Source organism: Solanum verrucosum, unplaced genomic scaffold (genome assembly GCF_900185275.1).
Source record: "Solanum verrucosum unplaced genomic scaffold, falcon-dt-bn FXZP01000248.1, whole genome shotgun sequence".
NCBI lineage: Eukaryota > Viridiplantae > Streptophyta > Magnoliopsida > Solanales > Solanaceae > Solanum > Solanum verrucosum.
Window position 1 is genome coordinate 277,553 of NW_026020475.1, and position 10,961 is coordinate 288,513.

At 35.5% G+C, this 10,961-nt stretch overlaps 1 pseudogene; it reads right to left on the minus strand.

The window, feature by feature from the left end:
- Positions 1 to 582: 582 nt before the first annotated feature.
- On the minus strand, positions 583 to 1,832 carry LOC125809116 (uncharacterized; annotated as a pseudogene).
- Between the last annotated feature and the right edge of the window lie 9,129 nt (positions 1,833 to 10,961).

Below are 10,961 nucleotides of genomic sequence, written 5' to 3' on the forward strand. Positions count from 1 at the left end.
AAAATTGATTTGCACAAAACAACAAATTTCAAACTCTTTATTGAAATTTGCACAGAACAACAAATTTCAACACATACACATTTTTATATGTTCGTCCACTTTTTTCAATATAAAAAAAAAAAAAAAGAGAATTCCTTAAAACAATAAAGAGAAAACGATACTAGTTAAAACGTTTTAACAAATTATACAAAAAAAAAGAGAAAGAAAGTAACTATTTTTCTCTTTTTCAATTATTTCTCTCTCTCTTTCCTTTTCTTGAAATTTCTCTCTTCAGTTCCTCCGTCACCTTTGTTATAAATTAGCTGGACAAAAATGATTATGCAAATTCTTTTGTTTTTGTTGCTCTTTTGTTTTCCCCATAACTTGTTACTTTCTCCATACTAAGCCAAACTTCTCTTTTTTTAATTTGTCTTTAAAATAAAATCTAAATATATCTTTAAAGTACATTTTCTCATATAATTAAATATACAAACAACAAATTTTAAACTCTTTATTGAAATTTGCACAAAACAATAAATTTCAACACATATAAATATCTTACTGCATAAAACTCTTTAGTTTCCGAATAAAGATACATAAAAATTATTCTTCTGAGTTTTCCGAATCTTCTACGTCTTCATTTTCGTCTTCCTCATTTTGATAGTGACTGCATGTACCACATCTAGTTGATTTGTGTGGCCTGAATGTTCTTCGAGGGAGATTTTCTCTATCAAAAATTGAATTTTGTGAAGCTTCATCATTAAACCTTGGATCATGTGACATGATCACCTATTATACAATATAATATAAAATAATTAAATAAATATGCACTAAAATTAAGAAAAGATTATAAAATTTCAATTAAAATTATCATACTTACATTTGAAAAATTCAACCACCCACCAAATGGAGAATTATGCATAGGAAATTCACGCATACCATATTGAATACCATACTGAGATCCACTGGATTGTGCAAAATCATATATTGGAACATTTGGAGTTACAAAACCAACTGTTTCCTCACTTGACAAATTAGCATTAGTGTTAAAGGGCCCTGCATAAAAATCAAATGTGGGATAATAAGGCTCGGGAGTAGCCACCAAATGTGTGTTATTATCAACCAAATTATCTTCATCAATCAAATAATGCTCCACACGATTTCGACCACGACCTTCATCAGCACTCCTTCTACCTCGATGTGCACCATCTCTAGGTGTTGTTTTTCGCAATTGGTGAGATACTTTTATTGGTGGTGGTTCCTCGTATTGAGTGGGGGGATTCTAATCAGGAGCAAAGCTCAATCGCATTCCCTGGGAGGCCGCATTCATTGACTCCATTGAAATACGAGCTACTTCCTCTTCATATTGTCTCATTTCATTAGATAGATTTTCATCATTTTCAATCATCCGAGTTCGATAATACTGCATTTCATGACTCCTAGCCTAAAATAAATAAATAAAATATTAATAACAAAAAAATTGTTAAAGGTCGATATGATAATTTAAAATTTTCATAATATATATACTAATGCCTCATGTCTTCCTGTCATGTGTTGATACCCTCTTTGAACAACATGTTGTGAATTTCCAATGAAAATGCGGGAATGCCTCATGTACCAACGAAAGTAATCTGCTTGATCACTTACAAATGGAGACCGAAATATACAATTTTAACGTTGTTTCCATAAATATTGTGTGTAGTTTATTTTGGGTCGTTTATCACGCTTAAAATGATGTTCAAAAAATTGGGTACACGGTCCAGGAATATGTTGTAAATAACAACCTGTCTCACAACATGATCAACCATGTGCCACTCACGATAAATTCCACAAATGAGTGGCACATATGCCATCCAGATGGATTGTCCTAACCGATACCACTCATGCAATCCATTAATAACATCTTCTGAATAAGGTTGCCAAATAAACTATAAAAAAATGTAAGTAAGATAATTATTAAATATTTTGACAAAAAAAATAAAAACAAATATGTACATTAATTAAAAAAATCTTACGAAATAATTTTTTATTACTATTATGTCATATAATATTTTATTTGGAGGACCTAGCGGAGAAGTACGTGCTAATGCTTCTGAAACTACTACCGAAGGTGCTGGAAGATCGGGAACAACTAACACAGTAACTGATATGGCCATTGTTGGCTTGAGCAATGAACAATGGTTGATTTTGCGTGATATGGTGAACAACCATAAAATTGGTATGAATGAGAGGATGACAGGTAAACATGACAAAATTCCATGGATAATTGATACAGGGGCATCAAACCATATGTCTGCAAACTTGAAGTGCATGACGGACTTGTGTGAAGTGGTTGGATGTCATGTGGGCCTTCCAGATGGACGACATACAACTGCTACAAAAGAGGGATCTGTAAAACTTAGCGAGAACTTGAAGCTTGAAAATGTTTTATGTGTCTAGTTTAAAATGCAATTTAATTTCCGTATCGCAATTGATAGATGAAGTCAATTGTATTGTTCAATTCATTAAAAATTTGTGTGTTATGAAGGGCCTCACTTCGAGGATGTTGATTAGTGTGGGTGAACGAAGGGATGGACTCTATTATTTTCGGGTGGTACCACAAGCTATGGCAATAAGGAATGGGGCAGACTCACCTGATCTTTGGCACAAGCATCTAGGGCATCCTTCTTTAAGGGTTACCAAGTTAGCTCCCAATGTTATTCCCACTAATGATAGTGAGATGATGAATAAAGCTTGTGATGTTTGTCAACGAGCTAAGCAGACTAGAGATAGGTTTCCTTTAAGTGAAAATAAAGCTTGTGATAAGTTTGAACTCGTTCATTGTGATTTATGGGATCTATACAGAAATCTATCTTCATGTGGTGCTTCATATTTTCTAACTATTGTAGATGACTATTCCCGTGCAGTATGAATATTTTTGTTAATTTATAAGAAGGAGGTATCACACATGATGTTGAATTTTCTTGCCATGGTGGAAAGACAAAATAATAAACAAGTTAAAATTATTCGAAGTGATAATGAGACGGAATTTACTTGCATGAAAAATTATTTTCTTGAACAGGGAATTGTTTTTCAAAGTTCTTATGTCGGAACCCCACAACAAAATGGTAGGGTGGAGAGGAAACACAAGCACATCTTGAATATAGCACGAGCACTACGTTTTAGGGCCATCTTCCAATTAATTTTTGGGGAGAATGTGTGTTGGTTGCAGGTTATTTGATTAATAGAACTCCTTTATTTTTAAATGGAAAAACTTTGTATGAAATTTTGCATGGAGAGCCTCCTTCTTATGGGAACTTGAGGATCATTGGTCCACTGTGTTATGCTCATAATCAGGAAAGAAAAGGAGATAATTTACAAGTAAGAGTCATAAATGTATAATTTTTAGGGACCCATACGGTAAAAAGAGGTTGGAAATTATATTATTTGATTCCAGATATGTTGTATTTTTTGAGAATGAATTCCCGTTTATCCAACAAGTTCCCATTTCTTATGAGAATATTGAAAAAGTTGTTGCTAACAATGGATTTGTTGATGATGATTTTGAGAGCGATATTGGAGTTGAGCATGGTGAACACCAACCAGTGATTAATATGTCTAATTCACAAGTTACTGAGGTGCAAGATGCTCAAGAAATGAGGGAAGGAGACATGTCTAGTATCCAAGAGGTAGAGGGCAGCGAAGAACAAAATAATGAACCTCAATTGGGTCATGGACATCGAATAAAACAACAGCTCGCCTATGTGATTATGTTAATAATACCATCCGAAAATTGAGTCCTTCCACAAGTTCATCTGCTACAGCGCATACCTCAGGTACGCCTTACCCAATAACACATTATGTGAATTGTGACAAATTTTCTTTGTGATATCGAAATTTTCTTGTAGCTATTACTACAGATCATGAGCCATCATCCTTCTCAGAAGCAGTGAAAGATGCAAGGTGGAGACAAGCAATGCAGATTGACATTGAGGCTCTTGAAAAGAATAAGACATGGTAATTGAAAAATTACCACCTAGAAAGAAAGCACTTGGGTGCAAGTGGATTTATAAAATATAATATCATTCTGATGGTTTGGTTCTGTGGAGCGACATAAAGCATGACTAGTAATATTTAGCAACCATCAAAAAGAGAGAATCGACTATAATGAAACATTTGCTCCAGGTGCCAAGATGGTTACGGTGCAGACATTTTTAGTAGTTGAAGCAAAGCAGTGGGAGTTGCATCAAATGGATGTTCATAACGCTTTTCTTCATGGAGACCTCCAAGAAGAATTGTACATGGAAATGCTTCCAGTCTTCAAAGTACAACATTCTGATATGGTTTGTAGACTACAAAAATCACTGTATGGATTGAAGCAGGCCCTAAGATGTTGGTTCGCAAAGTTATCAACTTCCTTGAAGTAGTATGGTTTCATTTAATCCTACTCTGACTACTCATTGTTTACTTTACAGAAAAATTGTATACAACTTAATGTTCTTGTTTATGTGGATGACTTGATAATTTCTGGAAATGATCTTAGTGCCATCAGAAAATTCAAAAGCTATTTGAGTGATTGTTTTCACATGAAAGATTTAGGTGCTTTGAAGTATTTTTTGGGCATTGAAGTTGCGAGAAATTCAGAAGGCATTTTCCTATGTCAATGTAAGTATGCTTTGGATATTATTTCTAAAGTTGGATTACTAGGAGCCAAACATGCAAATGTTCATATGCAGTCAAACCACAAGTTAGAACTAGTGGAAGGACGTCCACTTGCTGATCCAGAGAGGTATCGACGATTAGTAGGCCGTCTCATATATTTGTGTTTCATTAGATCAGAGATGTCCTATTGTGTGCATGTACTATCCCAATTTATGCATTGCCCACAAGAAGAACACTGGGAAGCAGCGCTATGAGTTGTTCGATTTTTGAAAGGAAAGCCTAGACAATGTATCTTATTGTGTAGTGCATATGATTTGAAGCTATATGGATGGAGCGATTCAGATTGGGTAGTGTTAGAACAAAAATACTCAAGAAATTGATTTGAAGAATAAAAATAGAGTGAACTTATGAAATTCCAGCTATGTATTAATTTGCATAAGATCTGAATTTATACAAGGAAAAATCTAACCATTTCCTATCTAGTAGCCACTTACAAAGTGGATGTTAAAACTAAATAAGATGTGCCACTAACCATAAAAGGGGACACTAACAGCCATTAAAGGGGCCACTAACTTCAGAAAGTTGAGCAACTAAAGTTGACTAAGTCTAGCTAGAAAATAGGAAGCACTGAACTGAAATAAGTAAAAAACAGTAAAAAGTAATAAGATGAAAAAAATGCCAATTGTCTAACACTCCTCCTTGGCATTTTTGTGGCAAACACCAATTCGTTGCCTCAGATCTTCAAACCTTTACTTTGGCAATGACTTAGTGAAAATGTCAGCTAGCTGGTTCTCAGATGAACAATGAACAAGCAACACTTCATTAGATTGTTGGAATTCTTTAATAAAATGAAACTTGATCTTGATATGCTTAGTTTGACCATGAAACACTAGATTTTTTTAGATTGAAACTGCTGAACTGTTGTCACACATGATCTCGGTAGCTTCTGTTTGTTCATGACCCAAGTCCTTCAACATCTTCCTTAGCCAAATAGCTTGATTCACAGCAGATGCAACAGCTATGTACTCAGCTTCTGCTGTTGATTGAGTTGTAGTTTCTTGTTTCCTAGAGCTCCAACTAAAACAACTTGTCCCCAAACAAAAAAGATATCCAGAGGTGCTTCTGGAATCATCAACTCCACCACCCCAATCACTATCAGAGTACCCAATCAGGTTCATAATTACTTCGGCAGATGTTGGGAAAAAAGTTCCAAACTTGTTGGTTCCTTTAGTATACCTTAGCACTCTTTTAGTCTTTGTGAAGTGTGTGTCTCTAGGCAAATGCATGAACCTAGAGAGCAAACTTGCAACAAATAGAATGTCAGGTCTGCTTGCGGTTAGATATATAAGACTGCCAATTAAGCTTGTATACATACTATCATCCACTTTTTCGGAATCCTCATCCTTGCCAAGCTTCACACCAGTAGAGATTGAAGTACTCACAGGTTTGCAGTCTTGCATTTTGAAGCTGTTTAGAATATCCGAAATGTATTTTTGTTGTCATATAAAAATTCCATCACTGGACTGCAACACTTCCATGCCAAGAAAGTACTTCATGACTCCAAGATCAGTCATTTCAAAGATTTTCTCCATTTCATCCTTGAACCTTTGGATTAGTTCAATTTTGCTTCCTGTCACAAGCATGTCATCCACATAAATTGAGACAATTAAGGACTCACCTACAGTGACTTTCACATACAGTGTAGCTTCACTTTGACTTCTACTAAAGCCAAGTTGGATGAGATGATTGTCCATCCTCTCATACCAGGCCCTTGGGGATTGTTTTAGGCCATACAGGGCCTTCGTTAAGAGATAAACTTGATCCTCTTTTCTAGGAATTGAGAAACCATCAGGTTGCTCTACATAGATCTCTTCAGCAAGCAAACCATTCAAACAAACCAATTTGACATCAAGTTGATGAATATGCCAGGAACTATGAGATGCAAATGCAAGAATAAGCTTGATTGTGTCATACCTTGCTACAGAGCAAATGTTTCCTGGTAATCCACACCATATTGTTGTGTGTATCCCTTCACCACCAGTCTAGCCTTATGTTTGCAAATTGTTCCATCAGGATTGAGTTTTGTCTTGAAAATCCATTTTACACCAATCACCTTGCGATTTCTAGGTCTGTCAACAAGCTGCCAGGTTCCGTTCTTCTCGATCATGTCTAGTTCATCTTGCATAGCTCTCATCCATGCTTGAGAGTCTTGTGCTTCAGCATAGCTTGTTGGTTCAGAGGTAACCAAGTTACACCGCTGATAGACATCTTTCAAGGATCGAGTTCCCCTCACTGGTACATCATCCACTAGTTCATCTTCTGAAAGTTGAGGCTTCTCTTTTGAAAATAAATCAGAATAAGAGGTCTTCTAATTTTTCCAATCCCAACCAGTTGCTTCATCAAACTTCACTTCTCGGCTGAGAATTAGTTTTTCCGATTTCAAACAAAAAATCCTATTTGGATGATCTATAGCCCATAAATATGCCTTTATGAGCCTTGTTGTCCAGCTTAGTCCTCTTTGTTTCTGGAACTCGATAATAACATATACACCCAAAGATTCTGAGATGGTGTACTGATGGTTTGTTCCCACACTAAGCTTCATATGGAGTCATGTCCTGCAAGGCCTTAGTAGGCAATTTGTTCAGCAAATATACAAAGGTATTGAATGCCTCCGCCCAAAACTGATTTGGGATCTTTCTTTCGAGCAAAAGACATCTGGCCATCTTCATTACTGTCCTGTTCTTCCTTTCAGACACGCCATTTTGTTGTGAAGTGTATGGTAATGTCAATTGGCGTTCAATACCTGTGCTATTACAAAACTCCACAAACTGAGAAGAAGTATATTCTCCTCCATTGTCAGACCTTAAAGCCTTAATACTAAGATTACATTGATTTTCTACTAAAGCTTTAAATTGTTTAAAAACATCAAAGACTTCACTCTTCAGTCTAATGAAATAAACCCAACACATTCTGGTGTAGTCATCAATAAAGAGGAGAAAACATTTGTTACCACTCAATGAATCTGTTTTCATTGGGCCGCAAACATCCGTATGAATGAGCTGAAGTTTCTGGTTAGCTCTCCATACTTGATTTGCTTGAAATGACAATTTTGTTTGCTTTCCCTATTGGCAAGTTTCACAAACTTGAGTATTAGAAAGAAATTCAGGCATATTTTCCACTAGCTCCTTCTTTTTTGATCTCTGCGATGCTTCTCAGATTGAAGTGACCAAACCTTTTGTGCCATAGGTTTGTACATGTTTGTGAAGTAATAGTGTAAGCCTGCTCAGTTATTTTCTCCCAATCAATTGAAAACATTATGTTGCTCATCTTGACATAAAATAATTCTACTCTAGAAGGGTTAAAAACAACACATTCACGATTCTTAAAATGCAGAGAATAATTATTTTCAAGCATTTGTCCAACGCTCAACAAATTTTGACTCATATTAGGTGTGTACAAAACATCAGGAATAGTTTTGATACCTGATATTGTTGAGATAGACATTGTACCTCTGCCTTTGAATTCTACTACCTCACCGTTTCCCACTTTTACTTTAGATTTGTATGTATCATCGAGGAATTTGAACATTTCAGCATCATTGCACAAGTGATGTATGCAACCACTATCAAGAAGCCATGAATCAGAGGATTCATTGATTGAAAAGTATGAAACTACAAAGAGTTGTTCCTCATGTGCATCTGCAGCTTCTGCTACTTGTGCTTGCAAAGCACTAGAGGCCTTTGCTCTTGCTTTTGGATACGTGCCCCGTCTGCTTACAGTTGTCGCATATAGCATCGACCTTCCACCAACAGTACTTCTCCAGATGTGTAGTTCTTTTACAATGTTTACACGGAGGGAACTTCTGCTTCACATCTCTACTATTATTTCCTCCATCATGCTTGCCCTTATTCTTTTGGTTGACATGCTGCTTTCCTTTACCAAATATTTGTTTTTGTACAGAGAAAGATCCTTCAGTGAACTTGTCTCGTCTCATAGTCCTCCTTTGCTCTTGTGCTTGAAGAGCACTCATTAGTTCACCTAATGAAAGTTTTCCCAGGTCCTTAGATTCTTCAAGAGAGGAAATCTTAGATTCAAATCTCTCAGGAAGAGTCACAAGAACTTTCTCCACAATTCGTTTGTCTATAAATTCTTCACCAAGAAGTCTAATGTTATTAACAATTAAGGAGATTCGATCAGCATACTTACTGATTGTTTCATCATCCTTCATATTCAAGCACTCGAACTCTCTTTTCAGGTTCAACACTTGCATTTGACGTGTTCTGTCGCTGCTTTGATATTCTTCCTTCAACCTATCCCAAGCCTCTTTTACTGTTTTGCAAGCCATGATTCTGTAAAACACAAAATCTGCCACAGCATGCTGCATAAGCGACTTGGCTTTAGATTTCTTTGCCTTCTGTTCATTGTTGGATTTGATTTGAGCCAAGGTAGGATTTGCTAGTAGAGCAGTAAGTGGTTTATCTTCCATCACAGTTTCCCAAAGTTCATAGGCTTCCAAAAAAGCTTGCATCTTCACAGGCTAGATTTAGTAATTTTCACCGGTGAAAGTGAATGGTGGATTTAAAGGTAGGTTGCTGGATGCCATTGTGTTGTAGGTTAAAACTTTTTGATCCTGTAAGATCAACTAGAGGCTCGGATGCCACTGTTAGAACAAAAATACTCAAGAAACTGATTTGAAGAATAAAAATAAAGTGAACTTGTGAAATTCTAGCTATGTATTAATTTGCATAAGATCTTAATTTATACAAGGAAAAACCTAACCATTTCCTATCTAGTAGCCACTTACAAAGTGGATGTTAAAACTAAATAAGAACATGTGCCACTAACAACCATAAAAGGGTCCACTAACAGCCATTAAAGGGGCCACTAACTTTAGAAAGTTGAGCAACTAAAGTTGACTAAGTCTAGCTAGAAAATAGGAAGCACTAAACTAAAATAAGTAAAACACAGTAAAAATAATAAACTGGAAAAAATGCCAATTGTCTAACAGGCAGGTTGTCCTTTAACACGAAAATCTCTTACTGGTGTTTTGTTCTCTTAGGAAATTCACCAATATCTTGGAAGACTAAGAAGCAGCAAACGGTGTCCAGGTCATCTTCAGAAGCTGAATACAGATCTATGACCACCACAACTTGTGAATTAAAGTGGCTAAAGGAAATTTTGTCTAGTGTAGGGGTGACACATCCTACTCCAATAAGACTATATTGTGATAGTCAGTCAGCGCTGCATATAACAAAGAATCCAGTATTTCATGAAAGGACGAAACATATAGAAATAGATTGTCATTTTCTCCGAGACGAGATAACGGAAGGACAACATTCATCCAACATATGTTTCCTCTAAAGTGCAGCTCGCTGATAATTTTGCAAAAGCATTAGGAAAGCATTAGTTTGACTACCTTCTTTGCAAGTTGGGCATTCAAAATCTTCACGCACCAACTTGAGGGGGGTATTAAGCAAAGATCTGTGTAAATATAGTAACTTTAGATTGTGTATCTAATTTGTGAGAGATGTAATATTCTATGAGATATTATATGATATATTATAGGAATAAGATATTCTGATTAGGAAAGATTTTAGGAGTAGGAGACTCAATCTCATGTATATATATTCTACTTTTCTAGAATGAGAAAGCAAGTCAGATTCTTCAAACACTATTCACTATTTTTATACTTTTATTTCCCTGTCATTACTCTGTTGGAAGCTCTTGTACATATCTATACTAGGTCCTTGAAAAATGTTGGATATGTTGAAAATAAATATGATTTTAGTTGTTCGATTTAGTATACTATTACTATGAATGAAATTCTTTCTGAAATTATCTTTTAAAAAAGAGATGGAAGGTAAGGATTCTCCAATCGAATTAGAACCAAGTAGGTGTCTGCATGATTTCGTAAATTGGGTTATGGCAATTGGTATTGGAGTACTAGATTAGCAATCTCTCAACTACAAGAGCAAGACAAGATTTGCATATTACAAGACAAGATCATATTACTTTAAATTTCGTTGGGCTAAACAATTTTTTGTTTCAAGGTTATCTTTTTTACTCGCAGATTGATAAGTTCTTCTCTTTTAGGGTGTGATTCCATATGCGTTTTTTTTTTTTTTTTGCTATGAAAGGAACGATGTGATTGTTTTTGTTTGTTACGTCGAGAATGACATAGTTGTAAATATAAGTAACGATACTATATCATTAACCGTTTTTCAGCATATGAAAGCACGTCTTGTCAAGTATGAATAGATGATCTACTTTTGTTATATTAGTACTAAATTAATGACATTTGACCATTTTGAATTTACAGAATCTGCATATTACAAGACTAT